This window comes from Microtus pennsylvanicus, chromosome 11 (assembly GCF_037038515.1).
Source record: "Microtus pennsylvanicus isolate mMicPen1 chromosome 11, mMicPen1.hap1, whole genome shotgun sequence".
Taxonomy (NCBI): Eukaryota; Metazoa; Chordata; class Mammalia; order Rodentia; family Cricetidae; genus Microtus; species Microtus pennsylvanicus.
The window spans coordinates 27,283,491-27,304,846 of NC_134589.1; positions in this window are offsets into that span (position 1 = coordinate 27,283,491).

Consider the following 21,356-nt stretch of genomic DNA (forward strand, 5'->3'; position numbering starts at 1 on the left):
GCTGGCGGGTACCCAGCTCGAAGATGTGTCTTTAATTTCTGCAGTATGACAGTGAGGGGAAGAATGTGCTGGGGTCTCCTCCCAGCCTGGCGGGGCCTCCCTGGCCAGGCTGTGGACTGGAGACTGGGGGGAGGGGGAATTGGAGCTGGGAAGGGAGGAGACGCCACGCCACCTCATCTTTAGGAAACTCTGAAGCTCTGGCTTCTTGTGGAATGTAGAGCTTTGTCCGGCACTTGGAGTGTAGGGGGAGCAAAAGCCAGAATCTCCACCCCCCACCCCCAAGAATGGTAAAGTCATCAGCAATTGGGGAAAAAAATTCCTCAAGAAGAAAAACAGAAGGAGGAAAGTGCTGAGCCCTGAGTTCTCTCTCTCTCCAAATTTTCCCAAATGTCCCCCCACCCCAGAGGGAGGGTGAGGACTCCTCTGGACTCCGTGGTGTGGCACAGGAGTGGCAGCAGCCCTGGTATAAACGCACCTGACAGGGCACACGCCCCTGTCTCCTCTCACACGCTTCCCCGTCATTCTAGGCCCTACATGAAGTTCTCTTGCCTTTCCCATTCAAATCCTCCAGAAAGTTGTTCTGCCTCCAGCCTTGGCTGCAGACCAGGGCCAGAGAGCTGGTCTCCTGGGAGAAGGGCAAGGAGAGTGCGCAGCTGTGTGTGGGAGTGGGCATCTCAGTCTGCAGTAAAGGCCATGGGCATGAAACATGGCCCAGCTCCCACCACAGAGCCCCACAGTCTTCAGAGGGAAGTCCCCAGAGCAAAACCTGGAGGTGGAGCCTAGGTGTGTGGGTGCCTTTCTTCTTCCCTTTCTTCTGCAAGGCACCTGGCACCATCTGAGCGCTTTGTTAGGTTTCCAAGCTCACCTCCAATTCTACTCCTTCCCTTCTGAGCATCCCCTTCCTTTTTCCATCCCTCCTTTCTTGGCCAGTTTAGGGTTAATTCCAATGAATTCAAGTCTCCTTATGTAGAGTGGTTGATGCGTGTGAGGCCTCCAGTCAGAATGCATAAAAAATCCTTTGTGGTGGCACACTCCTTTAATCCCAGCACCCAGGAGGCAAGGCAGGCGGATCTCTGTGAGTTCGAGGCCAGCCTGGTCTACAAAGTGAGTTCCAGGATACTCAGGGCTACACAGAGAAGCCCTATCTCAAATGAAAGAGAGAGAGAGAGAGAGAGAGAGAGAGAGAGAGAGAGAGAGAGAGAGAGAGAGAGAGATCTTTGTTGTCTAGATTCTAGATTTCAGAGGAGAAAGAGGGGACCCCAGGAATACAGTGACTGAAGCTGTGTGTGTGGACGGTGTTGTCCCCAGCAACAGCATGGATGGTGGAGAGCTGAGGGCTGGAGCTGAGCCTCTAGTACCTTCTGGGTGAAGGATTGGGTAGAAGACCACACATTGGTAATGCGACAAGAGTGGCCCAATGAGAAAGAAGGGAAGAACTGGGCATGGTGGCACACACCTTCAATCCCAGCACTCAGGAGGCAGAGGCAAGCAGAGCTCTGTGAGTTCGAGGCCAGCCTGGGCTACAGAATGGGTTCTAGGACAGCTAGAGATATACAGAGAAACCCTGTTTCACAAAGAGAGAGAAGGGAAGGAAGAGAGGGATGAAGATGGATGGAAGGTTCTGGAAGGAGGAAGAAATAGATGCTCTAGCAAGAACTAGGTGGCCCAGAGTTAACCATCCCCTGATTCAGCCACATGGTGTTTGGCGATGGTCACTTCTGGGGGAAAGCTGCTTTGGAGGGGTGGTGGGTAAAGAAAGGAGACTTCAGCTTCAGAGTGAGTGGGGAGGCAGGTACCTCAGGTGGACTGAGGTGCGGTTCAGAAGTGGAACTCCCTCTGCTCTCCTGTCAGACCCCTTCTTCCCGCCAAAGGTGAGTCCCAGGGCCTCTGGGGGAGTCTGAAGGCCGAGGAGGAACTCCTTAAAACCTGGAGGCACCACGTGACTGGGTTTTCACTTCTTCCAGGTGTTACTCATCCTGCCCTCGCTCTTTCTTCCTTCTCTTCTTTCCTGCCCCCCCCCCACTCCTCTCCCTCAACCTCTTCCCTTTTCGTGCATTTTTCCTGGTCTCCTTTCTTTCCTCTGCCTCCGCCCATTGTCCCCACCCCTCCACCCACGTGGCTTTCTCTCCTTCATCTTCTCTTCAGGCATCTCTGTTTCCCAGTCTCTGCATCCTGTCTTTGCGGGGAAGTGCTCTTTGTTGGTCGCGTGAAGATGCCCAGTTGTCTTCAGGGAGGGGAGGAGGTCTAGGGGGTCTTGTATCAACCCCGAATTCGGGTTTGAAGCACAGGGATATAAATGCGAAGGTTCCAATGCAGCTGGATTTGAAAGTTTTAGAGTGTGTGTTTGCCGAGCTGGGTACGGGGTAAAGTTTGAGTCGGGGACACCTATCCAGATATCGTCTCCCTTCCCTCATCCTGCTCCCCAGGGAAGCCTCAGCTATAGATCTCAGTCTTCCACTTCTGTACCAGCCTCCAGCACTCCCTTCTTAGGGGGCTGGAGGTTTTCACGTGTGGAACTATGGTAGGGGTAAGAGAAAAAGTCTACTCCCTGTGTCAGATCTGGGCAGAGGACCCAACAGGACAGAACTGGGCTTGCAGCAGAAAGAATCCAGTACAGAGGATCAGATAGCCCCACCTTCTTTCCCACAGCCACCCCCTTCCTTTGCTGAGGTGACCATTCATTTTTCTCATGTAGTCACTCCATGGTGCTTCAACATCAAGGGTTTGTCTTCTCGGAATTCAGTGAGCTGCAGAGACCCTGTGGCTGCAGACGTGAATGAAATCTCATAATCACGACCATGCAGCAGACCAGGTTGTGAATGGGGGGGGGTCTGCCTTTGTCTTGGGACCCTGGTCAGTCAGATGGCTGAGTGGAGATGGCTTAGGTAAAGGGCACATCAGGTGGGGACTTGAGTTGACGGATGCAGCAATGCATGCAAAGATTCTGGAGCAAGCAGGTTCGGGACCCTCAGGAAGGCTCAAGAAGGCTCATGAGTGAGCATGGCCAGTAGACCAGGCAGGCCTGTGAGGTCAGCACATCCCCTGTAGAGGGTGAAGCAGGAGGGAGTACAGTCACGTCTGCATCTGTGAAGGGTCGCCGAGGTCCCTGGATGGAGTGGCTGATGTGTGCTGAAGGGGTCCGAGGAAGGACAATGGCAGAGAGGTGCCAGTGTGGCCCAGTGAGGAGGCATGCGCCAGGTTGCTGAGAACGGAACAAAACCGAGAATGGAGGATTTGTGAGCCTTGTGGAGGAGAACTTAGGGGGGTGCTGGGCTCGGAGTGGATGTGGGGTTGGGTGAGGAGGGGTGTGAATGACTGGCTGCTCCTGAGCTTGTCTGGGGGTGGGGGAGCAGACTGGAAAAGAAGATCCTGAGTTGGGTGTCTATGGCAGACACTCTAGTTGATGCTATTCAAGGCAAACTCCTGCAAGGTCTCTGGGATCAGCCTTGTGCTGGGAGAGTATTAGGGTCAACAGCTTGTACCCTCAGAAAAAGGGGGACAGGAAAGTCTGCGAAATGCAAACAAAAGTGAGTCTGGCCAAGACACACTGACTGTGGACTGTAAATTGCTTCGTGCCTCAGAACTTTATCTCCCTGATCTGTGAAATGGGGCAATAACTCCGCTTTTCTGACTGGCTTATGTCTTGCACAGTAAATGGACACCTCTAGAAAGATTGTGGGGGTGGGGGGTGTTAGGGGCAATGCCTAGGGGAGAGGAGGCAGGCATCACAGAGGAGGGGGCTTTGGAGCCAGCTGGGAAGTACATGCAATGGGGCTGAATGCAGGGCTCAATTTGGAGAAGAAGGTGCTGCAAATTCAGAAAGGGAGGGGGATGGGGTGTGAATGACAGCAAGCAGACAAGGGCTCGGGTAGAGGAGCCAAACAAGACAGGGCCGGAGGAGTCCGCTGGAGCCAATGTCCAGAGGCTTGGAACTCTGGGGGCTCAGTCCGAGCATCTTAAAGAGTTGGTGACCATTTCTGAGCAGGGCATGGCTGTGACTTTTGACAAAGACTTGTCCTAAGCACTTTGACATTGTCAATAACATCAAAAAAGACCCAAAAAGCTGGCGCCCTTGAGGTTCTGAGAAAAGTGAGCGGGGACGTGGGTCTGGATTAACAGGAAGACGGCAGGAGAGTAGACTGGGGTAAAGGAGCAAAGTTACCGTCCAACCTCTGCAGGGCTCCAGAATGTTTAGGGTCTGGGGGCTGAAGTATCAAAGAGAGACATTCTGTTGGAAGAAAGTTTTGTGCTCACTTTGCTCTCCTCTCTCAGCACAGAGAACTTTGAGGTCCAGAGAAGGCTAATGCCTGACAGGCCACGTTAGCTGGGACCAAGTGCTCTCTGTGTGATAAGATCTCTCGTGTTTTTCAGACCCTCTAAGTTCCCTTGGGAACCGCCAATCTAGGGAAGCGGCAGAGACTGGAGAGGCAGGCATGATACAAGACCACCATATCATTACAGCCCAAGCTTGGGAGCCCCGGGCAGTCCCAGACAACAGCTCCAGGCTCTCAGCTGGGCCCTGTGGCCAGAGGGGGAAGGGAGCTTGGTGGGCAGGGAGGAACTGCCACCTGGAAAGGCTTGATGGGAACCAGCTGGCTGGGGTGGGGCCCCGGGAGTGTGGGTTGGAGGGAGGGCGGGGCAAGACGGGCTGGAGGCCACGGTGGGCGGGCTACTGACAGCCCTGGGCTGGGAGTGGCTGCTGGAGGCCCCAACCTTCCAGACTGCTGCAGTCCAGATGCCTCCGCTGCCGGCCAGGCTCATCCAACCCGCTGACCTCATTCCCAGCTCCCTCCCGTGCAGCCCCCCTCAATTGCCTGCCACGTAGGCTGGAGCCTCAGCAGCCGTCTCCGTTGGGGTGGCTGGAAGAGGACCCGGGCGACCTTAATCCAGAAACCTGCTAGGCCAGACAGAGTTGAGGGCAGCTAGGATCACTCTGAGTCTCAGTTTCCCCTCCCCAAACATGAGGAGACCCAGTGAATGGAGAGGACTGGGGTTACAGGGAGCGGGGAGTGAAGCAGGTTAGAGCTGGCAACCAAGAATCAAGAGGTGGCAGTTGGGAGGGTCCCGGGGTGGGGTGTCCCTGGAGGTCATCCCAGCCATCCCTCAGCCTCTCAGGCCAGGAGAGAGCGTTGCTCTCCAGAAGAGGTTGAAGCAGGGGCGGGGTTTTCCTCCTTTTGTCAAACTAGTCAAAAGAAAGGAAGTTCCCAGAAGCTTTGAAATCCTTTGTGAAATCTAGACTCCTTCCCTCCTGCTGCTTTAGGCTGCAATTTGCCAACTTGCAGCAGAGACACAGTGGGAGTCATGAGGTGCCCTCTCCCTCAGCACCTCAGAGACCGTATCCCGAGTGTCTGGGCAGAAGTCCCTACCTCTGGCCACGGTTTCCCCCTTGCCTCCTTGTCCCAGAGTGGGTCTCCAGTTGACCCCGACTGGTCAGGGTTGTCCCCACTAGTCCACAACAACGAGTTCCAGGCTTGTGAGTCATCCCGGAATGTCTGCTGTGCCTGCAGCTCCCAGGGCCTAGCCAGAGACCCTCTTTTCCCTCTTCTTTGGACAGAAGGGAAACCTTACTTACACCTAGTCCCAAGTGAGCAGGAGGGACTGGCCTCTCAAAGAGACAGTCCCTTCCTAATGACAGGCTCCACGACTTCTACATCCCAGGTGGGGAAGCTGAAGAGGGGTGGGTATGGAAGGGCGGAAGGGCAGGAACATTGGGTGTCCCCAGCAGTGAGCCACCCTCTTCCTGCAGCCCGGAAGACAGCTAGTTGGTGCAGCTTTAAGGGGCTCAGGATCTCCACTCTGTCACGCCCCTCATACTCCCAGTCCCAGCCCTGGTTTAGTTATCTCTCTAGCTGCCACCCTGGACTGACCTGGTAACTCTCGGGGGAGGGGTCACTGCTCCATGCCTCAGTTTCCTTATCTGTAAAATGTGAAAACAAAGACTGGACAGAAAAGTTCCTCCCCTCAAGCAGGAGTGTGATTTAAGAATCAGACACCAGTCAGGCATAGTGGTGCATGCCTTCAATCCCAGCACTTGGAGGCAGAGGCAGGCAGGTCTCTGTGAGTTCGAGGCCAGCCTGGTCTACAGAATGAGTTCCAGGACAACCAGACCTCCATGGTGAGGCCCTGTCACAAACAAACAAATAAAAAACAAAAGAGAACCAGACACATCGTGGGTCGTACCCCTGCCCCTCGATGTCCACAGTACCCGCAATTTCTGTTTCTCCGCCTGATAGCCCGTCTTCTCCCATGCCAGTCACCTTTGCCCACCCCTTACAGGCAGACCACTGATAAGGGCAAGGAAAGGCAGAGGCTATGGTGAGGTTTGAGCTTCAGGGTCAGCTCTGGTCAAGACCACTCCCGACTTCAAGAACCTTCAGGCTCCTCTGAGGTTTGCAGAGACAGAGGAGAGAAAGACCACTCTTTCCTGCCTATTACAGACCTTCAAAGCAATACCCCTTACTTTTCTTCCCTGCATATCATTAGCAAAACAAACAAACAAACAAACAAACAAACAAACAAAAAACCTGTCCCCTTTACATCTTGGGATTTCATCTTAAGTGTGACCAAAAGAGCAGCTTGCCTTGGCTGCTGCCTGAGGCTGCACCCTTCTAGGAACTTCTGCCTCGGGGAGCCAGTCAGCTCTCAGAAGGGACGTTCCAGGGGATGAGATATCCGCTGGCCCAGAAAGGCGTGGGAACTGGGAGGCCAGCAGAACTAACAACAAACATCTGTACCAGGCTGAGCTGTGAGCACTTCACACATTGATACTCCTGTTCGTACTCACACGGAGTCCCTAGGGCGGCTGCGCGTTCTGTCTGCAAGTTCAGAGGAAAGAAAGACACAGAGAGGCTAAGACAACTGCCACAAGTCACAAAGCCAAGAGTCAGAATTCAAACGCAGACAGCCTGGCTCCAGAGCTCTTGTGCTTGAGAGCTACTCGGGCAGGTCCCCCGGCCCTGGGATAGCCTGCAAAGGGCACTGTGGTACCGAGCTGGAAGAGGCTGCCATGTACTCAGACAGGCTCCCTCCGTGTGTGTGTGTGTGTGTGTGTGTGTGTGTGTGTGTGTGTGTGTGTGTGTGCGTGTGTGTGTGTGTGTGTGCTCACCCAGGGGGGTTGCAAGGTAGCACGGTTCGACACAGATTTAGCACAGCTGCAGCAGACTGGAACAATTCAGCATCTGCCTCCCTCCTGTCATTGAGAACCGGTGTAAAAACTGCACACTCTCATGGCCTCCCAGTGAACCCCCACAGCCCTGATACACCCCCATGTAGCCTTAATACCGCTGTTTCACACGTAGAGACAGAAGCTGGACAGGATCCAGGCATGACCGAAGGCCCCCTTTCTAGAACCGGGGGCTGACTGAAGCGGGACACAGTCATGGCCATTTTTGGCCTCCGCCCCATGTGTTCTTCCCTTGCGCATCCACACGGTTCCTGCGGCAGATCAGGTGCACTAGCGGAGATTGACAGTTTGTAGTCTGGATGCCAGCAATACATCCTTCCTTCTTACCGAAGACCTCCCAGGACGCTCTTAGGCCTGCTTTAGACACGCCCAAAAGCTTCTTGCAGGGGTCTCCCCAGACAGGAAGTGGTGGGCCCTCTCTCCTTTCCGCTAACAGCCAGCCTAGAATCCCAACTGCATATCCCACCTGGCACCCAAGCTAAGGGTTATTGAGTGTTTTCTGTGTCCTAGGCGTCATCGTCAGGTCATTGAAGGGTCACAGCAACCCTATGGTGTAGGTTCCAGTTTTTATAATTTTATAGTTGCTTTACAGGAGGTGACGAGAGTCTCAGAGGAATAATGTGTTCAAGGTCACACGGCCAGGAAGCTACAGAGCTGAGGGCAGAGCATAGCACTAAGCGGCGTGCTATTAAATCTCGTTCTCTGGCATTGATGGGGTGTTTACAGAGTCTGCAATTACTGTCTTGCTGTGTTCTGGGTTAGGCATGCAGGGGTCAGGGAGGCCTACGGTGTTCCTCTCTTTCTCTGCCTGCCCCTGCCTGATAGGCTTCTCAGTGGACTCCTTTCCCAGGGAGTCTTCCTCTAGGGTCTTGGCTCCCAAGTGTTTGACCCCTAGTGAGGGGACATGCTGAATTGGTGCCTGATGGGGAGGGTGGAGACCAGGAGATACACTGGGGTGAGTTTCTTGGGACCAGGACTGGGGTGGTAGAGCAGGGGAACATCTCTCTGCTTCTGCTCCAATTTGGGGGCTTGGGGTTCAAGAGAGGGTTTTACTGTGTAGCCCTGGCTATCCCAGAACTCACTCTGTAGACCAAGTTGGCCTCAAACAGATCCGCCTGCCTCTGCCTCCTGAATGCTGGGATTAAAGGTGTGTGCCCCCCCTCCCCCGGCTCTTGGCTCCATTTTGATTTTATGTTGCCATCTATCTGTGGTGACATCTGTGGAAGCCAAGAGGGCACCAGGTTCTCAGAAGCTGCCTGATGTGGGGGCTGGAAACAAGACTCAGGCCTTCTGCAAGAACGGCAATTGTCCTTAACTGCTGAGCCATCTCTCCAGTGTCTGTGTAGTTCATCTTGATGGACCCGCAGATTCCCCAGGGCTTAGCAGTACAGCTCATTTCTGGGCATGCCCGGGAGGGTATTTCCAGAGAGGATCATCTGGGGGATGGGGGATACTTCTCCTAAAAGTAGGCAATACCATCCCACAGACTGGGAACATGGATGAAATAAAAGGAGAAAAGAAGGAGGAAGCTGTGGAGATGGAGCAGTCGCTCATGGAATGGAATCACGAGCCACAACTGTCTCAGGTAATTGAAGTCTGGTGGACACATTCCCGTCTTAGACTGTCTCTTCATACCCGTTATTCTGCTTGTATCTGTCTGTCTTGTCTCCCTCTGGCCTTCCTGGGTACCCTCATCACTTACCAGTTTCTTTTTGCCCCCATGGAACAGCAGATTGGAAAGCCTGGACACCCATGTCTGAGTGAGACCCACTCCTTTGTGGTGGTGGTGGGGTTGAGGTCGGTCCCAGAGGACCAGGGCCCCTGTCCCTGCGTCCTAATGTTTGAAGGTTAATACATATACGTCATACTCTGTTCTTATTTGATCCCCCTCTTCCATGACCCCTCCGTCCTCTGGCTGACCTCTTCCTTCTCCCAGACTGAGTCCTCTCCACAATCCCATGAGTTCGTCCTTTCCTCACTCCCGTGAACCACCTCCCAAAGACCCTCTTTGGTACTACCCCCGTTCCCTATTCTTCCAGATATGGTCTTACTTCAGTGGGACAGACAGGGATAAGGACAGTCAGCACAGGATACTGGAAGCCCAAGACAGTGTCTCAACATCCTGGTTCTCATTCCGGAGGTTTCCCAGGATGCCTGAAGGCCTCCCGTCTCCTCGGCTCTGGATCCTCAGAGCTCATCTATCTAATACTTCCCTAATGTTAGTTTTCAAAATAACCTTTTCATTTTGGAATATTTTAGATTTACAGGTAAGTTGCAAGGAGGGGACAGAGCATTCCTGTATGTCCCTTAGAGCTGAGGCTAGCATCCTCCTTCAGTGTGTGATCTGTATAAACCAAGGATGCCGGCACTGGGGCATGACTGTGAGTTAGACTCTGGGCCTCTACTCCAGCTGTGCCCGTTTTTCTCCTCGTGTCCCTTTTCTGCTCCAGGATCCTATGTCACACTCTCATGTCCTGTTGGTATGTAGCTGTGTCTTAGTCTTGAATTTTTCTTTGTGACTTTGACACTTTGGAGGAGAATGGGTCCTATGTTCTGTAGAATGCCCCATGGTAACTTCGCCACAGCCAAACTTTCCTCAAATAAGACCTTCCAAAGCAGCCTTACCCTGGGCATGGAAGTGAATGTAGAGGGTGTGAAGGCATCTGTCGTCTGAATATGACCTCCATGAAATTCCATTTGGACAAACTCCTCTCAGAGGCTGTTTTTTTGTTTTTTGTTTGTAAAGACCATCACGACATAGGCTCCATTCAGGGACATGGCCTTCATACTTTAGAAGAAGCCCTGGTGCTGGAAAGGTGTGTGGAATCTTCTTCCCAAGCGCTGTTGTGGGGAGCTGTGTGCTAGCCAGGTCACTCTGTAGTACCAAGACACCCTATCTGCTAGGTCTCCATCCCTCTACAAACATCACTCCCAGAAAAAGCGGTCACTTTACCATTTGAAGATGGAGTATGACCAGAAAAAAGGTCATACTCCATCTTCAGAGGCATATCCCTGGACTGACAGTTACGAAGGCATGATAGACCTGACCCATTGTCTAAAGATCGTGAGTGTCTGTGTGTGCTGTATATACGATATCCAGGGTGTGAGTGGACATGCATGTGCATAGAAGACCAGAGGACAATTGCTTACTATCTTATCTTTGGGGACAGGGACTCTCATTGAACCTGGAACTGACTGGGTAAAGTGGTTGACCAGCAAGCTCCTAGAATCCTCTCATCTCTGTCTCCCAGCACTGAGACATAGCCACCAGGACCAGCTTTTTACATGGGTGTTGGAGATCCAAACTCAGGTCCTCACGCTTTGCTTCACCCTCAGAGCCACCTCCCCAACTGTCTGTTTGTGGCTTTTTACGAGGCAGCATCTCTCTCACTATGAATCCCTTGCTGGACTAGAACTCACTGTGTAGACCAGGCTGGACTGAAACTCCTGGGAATCCTACTGCCTTGGTCTCAAGTGTGTTTCTATCACCATCCCTGGGTTAATCTGCATGTCAGCTGGTTCAGAGGAGGGAGAGGTGGCGGGAACCTTGACATGTGCCTTCCAAAAGGTATGGAGAAAAAAAAAAAACTACAAATATTTAGAAGCACACAAGGTTTGTGAAATCTTCAGTAGTCTTAGATATGCCTGGATATTCCATCCAAAGAAAAGAAGAAATTGTTTCATTGTGTTTCCCTCCACAAACAACAAAGTGCCCCTGGCTAGTTTTTTCTAGCTCCGGGGCAAGTATGTTCTACACTGGAGAATATGTCTACAGGTGGTGCGAGTGATTTGAGTGACAACCAGAGCAGGAAGGCACTCGGAAAGCCTTTCAGGCATAGTAGAATGGCCCTGCCGCTTGGGCTGCACAACCTACAGACCCTGCAGTGTAAGAGGTATGTATTTGTGGATCAAAAAAAGCATTTGAAGCCCACATAAGTTAAACACATGTGTAATGCCAGCACTCAGAAGATAGGTACAGAAGGATATTGAGTTCAAGGCAATTGAACTACACAGTGAGGAGAAAAGATAAAATGACTTTAATATATCAACGGGAGAGTCACAATGTTGTCCCCAAGGGGAAGGTCATCCTCATTAGATTATACAAAACAGTTTCTACAAGGTCCTGGCAGAGTTAGAACATCAGGGGACATCAGGGGGCCCTGTTACTAGAGCTGTCTAGCATGAACTTGGTTCTGACATGCCCTGCCCACAACTGATCACTGTGATTTTCCTAGATCTCTCTTGGATGCCCTGAGATGTGTCTATTAATGATCCTCCTGCTAGTGTGTCACTTAGCCAAGAATACATGCACCTAGTTGCAAGTGGCCAGAGAGCAGGGTAAGAGGAAAACTCCCCCTTGATAACCCCACTTCATGATATAGACAGCAAACTTGATGTATATAGACGTTTTATAATGTCTCCACCATTGGGGTGGCGCATCCCTCAAAGTCTACAAGAGCCCACAGGTACTGGATGTCTCAAAGGAAGAGATGAAGAGCATAGTGCTCGTAAACCTGATAGGCCATATTCAGGAAGATTTTGTAGCAATCCCAACTAACCGCCATGCCCTTTGACAGTGCACAGGCACAAATTTGGAGTCAATTGTTCTGTCTTGGCAGCTTGTCTCAGGCAGTATATTTTCATTTAGCTCACAGGGCTTGAGTGATCCCTCTTGTGAAGCAGAATCCCCTCGATCTAAATGAGTCAGCCCTCCAGCAGTGGTTCATCAAGGCGTGGGGCGGGAGAGTCACTCAGGATCTAGGACCGAGAGGAGGACTGGTAAACCCTGAAGAAGAATCCAGTTCCCAGCCTTTAATTCCTGCACTCTGGAGGCAGAGGTACAGGGATCTCAGTGAGTTCAAGGCCAGACTGGTCTACAGAGTAAATTCCAGGACAGTCAGGGCTACAGAGAAACCCTGGAGCAGGCTTTCTTGGACTGCCAGCCCACAAATCATGACACAGAGACTTATTATCAATTATGAATGCTCAGCCTTAGTTTAGGCTTGTTTCTAGCTTGCTTTTTTAAAAACAAAGTTAACCCATTTCTATTCATCTATGTGCTGCCCTGAACCCCACCAGCCCCACCTATCCCTCCTCTCCCTAGCTATTGACTGTTTAGCTTTTTATTATACATATTAGGTGCCTGAATCACACAAGGTGAAGCAACCCACATCTTTACATAGTTAAACAAATGCAGCATACACAAATGCAACGTATCTTTACATACTTAAACAATTATTCTGCCACGCAAACAAATGCGACACATCTTTACATAGTTAAGGTAATATTTCACAACATAAATAAATGCAACACATCTTTACACAGTTAAACTAATATTCCACAACAAAACCCTATCTTAAAAAACAGAAAGACAAGCTGGAGAGATGGCTCAGCAGTTAAGAGCATGTCCCCTAGAACGTATGAACCCCATGAGCTGGACCCCTACAAGAAAGAGCACTGGCTTCTCTTCCAGAGGTCCTGAGTTCAATTCCCAGCAACCACATGGTGGCTCACAACTGTCTGTAACTCCTGTTCTAGGGCATCCGATACCCTCATGCAGACATACATGTAGGCAAAATGCCAATGTACATAAAATAAAAAGAAAAACAAACAAGCAAACAAAACCACCCAGCTCCCCACAAAGCTGGTCACTAAGAACTGGGACATGCTGGAAGGTTTCACACAGGCAGCGGCAGAAGAGAAACAGGGAGTGGGATGCAGGACGTCTGAGAGCAGCGCTCCCTGGATGGGTGATCCATGCCATCTGAATCCCCAGTGTGCTGTATGTTATGAAACTTCATCCAGTCGTGGCAGGGAGCCACCAAGATTCTCACATCATTTTCAAACACACACAGTGACCTTTCTGATGAGCCATTGGACAGATCGCTCTCTCTCTCTCTCTCTTTCTCTTTCTCTTTCTCTTCCAGAACAAAAGCAAAATAAAGTCTCGAGGACAAAATTAATGGATTTTTTTTCACCACTCCCACCCCCAGAGGCAGGAAGAAAAACAAACTCCAGGGGCTGGATCGAAAATTACATCCTCTCAGTGAACAGATACTGAAGCAATGCGCCCTGCAAGACTTGAGCCCAGCTGCACTCTCCACTATACACACACACGAGAGAACAGGAAGTAAGCCTTCGGGGGCCATGAAAAGGATGAGATGTTAGTTTAATTAGAATAATCTTGCCTGCTATCTTTTTTTTTTTTTTAATACAGGGTTTCTCTGTATAGCTCTGACTGTCTGGGAACTCGCTTAGTAGACCTGGCTGGCATCGAACTCAGAGATCCTCCTGCCTCTAGGCCTGTGCCGCCACTACCAGGCAACTCTTGCTATCTCACACGCTTATTAAAACTTGTAAATTTGAGCAGGGCGAAGGTGGAGCACACCTTTAATCCTAGCACTTGGGAGGCAGAGACAGGCTGATCTCTATGAGTTCACGGCTAGCCTGGTCTACAAAGCAAGTTCCGGGATAGCCAAGGCTACACAGAGAACTCCTGTCTTTAAAAACAAAACAAAAACCAACCAAACAAACAAACAAAAAAGTTTTGAAAAAATAAAGGTGATGGGCCTCCATGTGCACACAAACTTGTAAATCTTTTTCCCTGTCAAGTTTGGACTGTCACAGGTATCCAATGTTTCGTTGCCTGTGCACAGGAGATGCTCTTAGTGGCTGCAGCTGAGGAACTATCCTGTCAGGACCCCGAGGGCAGGCCAGTGCAGATGCCCGAATACTAACAATCTGCCCAAGCTTTATAAGGTCTTAAACAACTTGGTCTCTAGCAACCTAATTAAGACTTGAAGCTTTCTGTTGTTGAGACAGGGTCCCTTGCCAGACATGGTGGTGTGGCAATGCCTTTAATCCTATAAGAAATATCAAATACGAAGGTTTTCTATCAAATGCTATAAAACTTGAGTTTAGAAAAATTTTATCTTCCCCACTTTGTAGGACTTTTATGCAAATGTTTTAATTCACCCACCCAGTAAAACCTTTGTTTACACAAAGTCCCACTGCTCTTTTCTAGGGATTTGAGGGCCTGGAGCAATGATTCAGTCCCCCACCCCCTTGGAGTTAGTGACCTTGGGACTCAGTTCTCTACGGAGTAGCCAGCTGAATAAAACCATTGGAGTTAGTGACCTTGGGACTCAGTTCTCTACAGAGTAGCCAGCTGAATAAAACCATGAGGTTGGACCTCAACCGGTGGGGAAAAGACACAGCCACCACCTAAGTCAGGATAAAAATCAAGTGCATTTCCCAGCACACACTCTTTCCCAGCACACACTCTTTTGTCCCGGAATTTGCTAGGTAGACCAGGCAGGCCTTGAACTCACTGAGTTGCCTACCTCAGCCTCCAGTGCTGGGATTAAAGGCGTGCACCAAGGCCGCCCAGCTGCCCGACTTGATCAACAGTAAAGTTGGCCTTGTCCAGATTCTTCAGTTGGAAAGGCTGTCTCTTCCTCTGTGAGCCTGAACTTATTTCTAACAAATATAGCACTTGAGAGGCAGAGGCTGCTAGATCTCTGTGAATTTAAGGCTACCTAGGTCTGCATAGTGGACCTAGCTAGTGTTTAAGGTCTTAAAATTAATTTTAAAACTTGGCCAGCCGGGGCTGCAAAGAAAGACCCAGTCTCAAAAAATAAAACAAAAACACCCCCCACACACACACACAAAAGTAATGCATGATTAATAAAAACTCGAGAGAGAAATTGGGGTTTAACCTCAAGACCCGAAGAGCAAAACAGCCAGTCACTGGCTCTTTCTTGACCTCAGTCTGAAATGGCGATCCTGCCTCCAGGTATCTCAGAATGAGACTGTCTGCAAGTGGTTTTACAATCCCCTCGAGGATTAGGATTAAAGGCATGCACCACCCAGTTTCTATGTTTCTATGTTTCTAGTGTGGCTACTGGGATTAAAGGTGTGTGTTGCTATTACCTGGTCTGTAAGGCTGACCAGTGGGACTGTTTTATGCTCAAATCTTCAGGCAAGCTTATTTATTAAAATACAACTGAAATGCCACTACATTTCCCCTTTTTGTCTAAAATAAAAAAGAAGGCTATAACTAATAGAATAAAATTATACACAATAAATACAATGACTATATACAATATATACAGGCAATAAATACATCAACAATATCTAGTCCATTTGCATTTGACAAATTCAGAGAAAATAGTCTATCCTATCTTGGTGAGTCTAAAGTCTTGTACCTAATTTATTTTCTATCATAACTTGCTCTCTCCATCTGGTAAACTATAATTATCTAATCTTCAGCTCCCTCGGAGATCCAAGAAAGAAATAATATTAACTGAGTAAGCAGGAAGTGCAAGCAAGTGACTTCCAAGAAAACTGTGAGTAATGACAGAAACAGTTGGCTTCCTGGATAGTCACCCAAAGTTCCTCTGCAACGATGGGGCATCCATCTTCGGCCTAAAGGCCTAGTATATCTGACAGACTCTTCTGTGATGCGGAATATTTTTATAGTAAGAGGTCACTTGTTCGTTTCCTAGCTTGTTCATTTCAGCCCCGAAATAATCACACAGAAATCATATTATTTGCAATACTATTTGGCCAATAGCTTAAGCATATTTTTGGTTAACTCATATCTTTTGTGTGTTTGTTTTTGTTTTTTGAGACAGGGTTTCTCTGTGGTTTTGGAGCCTGTTCTGGAACTAGCTCTTGTAGACCAGGCTGGTCTTGAACTCACAGAGATCCGCCTGCCTCTGCCTCCCGAGTGCTGGGATTAAAGGCGTGCGCCACCACCGCCCGGCTTGGCTAACTCATATCTTTAATTAACACATCTCCATTAATCTGTGTATTGCCACGAGGCTGTGGCTTACTAGGTAAAGTTCCAGCGTTTGTCTCCGGCGTCTGTCTTTGGCTGGGCTACATGGCTTCTCTCTGACTCCACCTTCTGTCTCCCAGCATTCAGTTTAGTTTTCCCCACCTAGCTCTACTCTGCCCTATCAGGCCAAGCCAGTTTCTTTATTCATTAAGCAATAAAAACAACACATAAATGAAAGGATCTCCTACATTACTGCTTGTCTAATTAGGACAGTATACTGTCAGCAGTCAAGGCAGGGACATTTTCTTTCCCAGTGGCTTACTTTTGCCACAAAGAAAGTAAACTCCATGTGGAGTTTCTTCAATGCCCATTATCTTCTCTGAAATAGATTGGTGCTGCCAGGAGCAGATATGTCTCATCATAAAAAAGAAGAACCTAGGTTATTAAAACACCTTAAACGCCATATTCTGTAGATCTCTGAAGTGTTTGAAGATGACCTGTCTATTTAAAATATATCTTTGTTTGACCTTGAAAACATACCTAATGTGATTACAAGTTTGATTATACTAGGTGATTAACTACTAACCTATATTTCCTTATTATTCTAAACAGTTGGTAAAAATAATTTTCAAGGACTAGAAATTTGTATTACACTGTTAAATGAATTATATAAGTACAATACTTTGAACAAGAGTAGAAATGTATATATAGCATATTTTAGCAAAATTAATCTCAAATTTGTATCAATATACAAAATTTGTATACAATATACAAAAGTCCAATCCAATGTAAAATATTCAAAACTAGTAGTTCCTTTTTAAAGGTAGATTCAATAATCTACCTTTTTATCATATCATATCTATATCCTCCCTTTTTTCTTTTCAGAGTAGATTTAATAATCTACCCTTTTATCCTATCATATCTATATTCCCCCTTTTTTCAAAATAAGAACCTTGAATTGGGCTGGAGAGATGGCTCAGTGGTTAAGAGCATTGCCTGCCCTTCCAAAGGTCCTGAGTTCAATTTCCAGCAACCACATGGTGGCTCACAACCATCTGTAATGAGGTCTGGTGCCCTCTTCTGGCCTGCAGAGATACACACAGACAAAATATTGTATACATAATAAATAAATAAATATTTTTAAAAAAGAACCTTGAATCTAATTTCTTTTGTTTAGTTTTTTTCCTGACGATTACCAATAATGACTTGCAACTAACCCCCTAAACAATGACAAATATTTATAATCCATTTTGGGGGAGGGAAATGTGGGTGTCATTTTCTAGGCTAATTTCTGCTGATTGGGGGCACTGATAATCTTATGGGGACACAGAAAATTTAGGATTATGGTCAATTCCCGACTCCAGTATTCTCTAGGCTGGATCATCTCAGTCAGCAGTCTTGAAGCTGTTCTGGATGTGGAACTCAGAGGAAACTGCAACAGAGATGCTCTAAAACATTGGATAATCTGGGCCATCCGTTCCCTTTGAAGATTTTTCAGGGAATCTTCCTTGATCAAACCTTATTTCAAGAATGAATCCACAGCTGATCAAACCTTAAATTTCTTAACCAAGAATGAATCCACAGATTCTCGCTTCTTGTGAAAACAAAACCTCCTTTCCAAAGTAACATATCTTTTGACTTAAATTTTGAAGTCAAGGCATTTTCAAACTATATAGGTTGGATTAATCTAGTTGCATTTATAACCAAATGCCTTTTAGCAGCCGTTGCTCTTCCTCAGTAGTCAAACAATTCAAAGAAAGCACAATAACATACAGTCAGATTCTCTATATATTTTCCATCTTTACATGGAAGCTAAACAGAGGCAGGTGGGAGATGGGAGTGCTAGTTTTTCTCCTGAACCCAGGTGTGCTGGCGCAGGCTGCTAGTTTGTTTCTCGACAGCCCTGACTCAAAATAACCACACAGAAATCTGTATTAATTACAACACTGTTTGGCCAATGACTTTAGCATATTCCTATCAAGCTCTTACATTTTAAATTAACCTATTTTTATTATTTTATATTTAACACGAGGCTCAAGGCCTACTGGCAAAGTTTAGGTGGGCTCCAGCGGAGGCATCTGTCTCCTGTGCACTGCTACATGGCTTCTCACTGACTCCGCCTTCTTTCTCCCAGCATTTAGTTTAGTTTTTCCACCTAGCTCTATTCTGCCCTGCCATAGGCCCAAGTGATTTCTTTGTTAACCAATGGCATTCACAGAAAACAGAGGGGAATCCCATATCACAGGTGGCTAGGTTTGGGCCCAGCTCTGGCCTGAGCCAGTGGCTAAAAAGTCTCAAGCAAATGGCTTTTTCATAAATTGGTGCCCCAAAAGTTGGATGCCCAATGAAGCACAATTAATAAAAACAAAAGACAGAGTCTCATTATGTAGCCCAGATTGGCCTGGCATTCACAGTCCTGCCTTCACCTAAGTGCTGGGATTACAAGTGTGTGTCATCATGTCTGAATATACAAATAGTTGTAGCTCACCTTTCTTTTAGGCAACCCATGTGGGACCATGTTGAAGTTGGCTAAAGATCAGTGGAGTGCGGAGTCCAGACACACTCAGTGTGTGTGTGGTTCAGACACAAAAGGAGGGTGCTTGGCAGTTTTCAGTTCAATCACTGTGCTTCTGGACCAAAAGGAATCTTTGCTTGCTAATTATTTTTTTAATCATGATATGAGTTGATAAAATGTTTTGGAGATCATTGCCTAGGGAGGACCAAGTGAGTGACATTTGTCATCAGGAAGGTCACTCCTTCCAGGATGAAAGAGACCACACATAACAGCCAGTTTCTATTTGTTTCCTGATTGCTTTTCGGGGTCTGTTAGTGCAAGTCAGTGTCCCCCAAGACCTTCTCTCCTTTTCTTGTCGTAATTGGTAGTTCCAATTTTAGCAGAACAGATGACCTAGAATTATAAAAACTACATTTCCCATCCTCACTTTCAACTGGATGTGGCCATCAGACTATGTGGCCAATGGGATGTAATCTATAAAGTGTGGCTTTCAGGGTCTTTACAGGAAGGGGCACCTGGCATTCCTCCCACTATCACTTAGCACCATTTAGTGGTCAACCATGGTGGAGCCTGCAGATGACAGCAGAGTCTGTGGGTAGCCGAAACGCAAGATGAAAGGAGTCTGGGACTCTGAACAAATTGGAAAAGGGGAAAAAATTCTCAGTCTTGGGATACTGTCTTCCAGATTTCTAGATAAGAGAGAAGCTAAGCGCTGTCTTTTAATTGCTGTTTATTTAATTGCTGTCATGGAATGTAGCTCAGGCTGGCTTGAAACTCACTGTGTAGCTCAGGCTAACCTGGAATCTGACCCTTCTGCTTTAGCCTTCCAAATGCTGGGATTACGTGTATCATACCCAACTTTTACTGTTATTGTCTTTATTTTTTATATTTCTTTTAATTTTATCTTTATTGTGTATGTGTCTGTCTGTCTGTCATGTGTGTGTGTGGGCACAAGTGTGGAGGTCAGACAACAACTTGTGGGCATTGGTTCTCTCCTTCTACCCTGTAGGTTCCTGTTAGTGAACTGGGGAGGTCAGGGTTAGCAGCAAGTACCTTACCTGTTGAGCCATCCTGATGGCCTGACACTTTTTGACCTCAATGATGAGGGGTCAAATCTAAACACTCCCCAATAGGAGCTGAAGGAAACAGTGGAAATTGGAACTGTGAGTCAGCTCCATCCCTGACCCCTTCTTTTCAGCTATGTTGTGCAAAGATACGAGAACCAAGGTTCAGAGTCTGTGCTTCGTCATGAACTTATCCAACTGTGGAGGAAAATGTCTTGCACAGAGAACCTTGAAGAGAATGAGTAAATGAACCCATGATATCATGTTTTTGTAAGGCTACTCAAGATCATGTCCACCATCCTGAGTGGTCCAAGCAGACAGCAGTATAGTCAACAACCGCACTGCCCAGACATCACCAATCTATCACAGATGTACTGTTGAGTTTATGTTAGCCCACTTCTCCTTTACGGTTTGCACCAGGGACTGAACCCAGGGCCTCACTCATGCGCTGCTAAGCACAGCTCCAATTGAGCTACAACCCTGAGCACAGCAGAATGCCCTAAAACCAAACTGCAGGGCGACTGCTCCATCACCCGGGCTTGATCTTCCCCGCCATGTGCAGAGTTTTGTTTCTGAGCAGGAGACTGGAATCAATGACATATTATTAAGACTATTTGAAAACCACATCCAAACATTACATCAGAACTTAAAGAATTCTTTCCAGGGTCAAATTCAAACAAAGCACAGATCGCTGCATTTACGTGCTGCTCTCTCTAAGCTATGGTAGGCAGCGGGGGCCTTAAGTCTCAGAAATCTGCATCTACTGACCTTGCACTTGGAAGGTGAGGGTGGTTCGTCCTAAAAGCTCCCTGGACTCTTGAATCCAAAACCGTGGGACAGAGCCACTAAATATTTGCTGCCATCACTAATGGCCTATAATTGTGGCCTGGGGTTTTCTCATTCAGTATGAATAGGAATAAGAAAAGAAAGTGACAGGACTCAAAACCCTTGCGACTTCTTCCGCTAACTGCTGTGTCCTCTCCTTCTTTAATATGAGGTAATTCTCCCTCAGATTGCTTTCACAGTGCTGCGGGTTTTTTTAATTATTATTTTGGAAATAAACACTTCTAAAATTGGCTTCAACTTGGTGGTTGGTGTAAGAGTTCAATGCTGGTTAAGGAAGTGCTGATGTTAAGAGTGTGGAAAACAGCCGGGCGGTGGTGGTGCACCCAGCACTTGAGAGGCAGAGGCAGGTGGATCTCTGTGAGTTTGAGGCCAGCCTAGTCTAGAAGAGCTAGTTCCAGGACAACCAGAGCTGTTACACAAAGGAAAAAAAATGTGAGAAAATTGCATCTCAGCTTGCTCCCAGTGATAAGGAAATTCCAGCGAAAAATCCTGGTGGCCTTTAAGATCCTCCAGCCTGGCTCATGATGTATGGTCACACTGGGGTGACTGGGCCCAAACTCTCCATGGCTTTAGCTAGAGAGAGATGTTCGCTCCACATCCCAATGTCTGCCCTCACACAGTGGAGGTACAAGGCATTCCTATTTGACTGTGGACCCCAGCCCAGCGCTTCTCCCCAAAGCCACCCACCTTTTGTCTCGGATGTTTCATGGCCCCTCCCCCAGGCTGTCTTTCACATGACAACCTCAACAAGTTAGCAGCCGTGGAGGAACCCTCACAATCTTCACAACCAAACCCTTCCAGCTAAGGGGATCCTCAGCTCCACTCTAGAGGTGGGGTCCAGGGAGGTTAAGCAACCTGCCCTTCGCCCTTCTGCTGTTAAAGGGCAACACAGGCTCCATCCTGAGGGCTTTGACTCCTGCCACAGCTGGTCATGAAAAGGGTTTTCTAGTTCCAAAATGGAGAAGT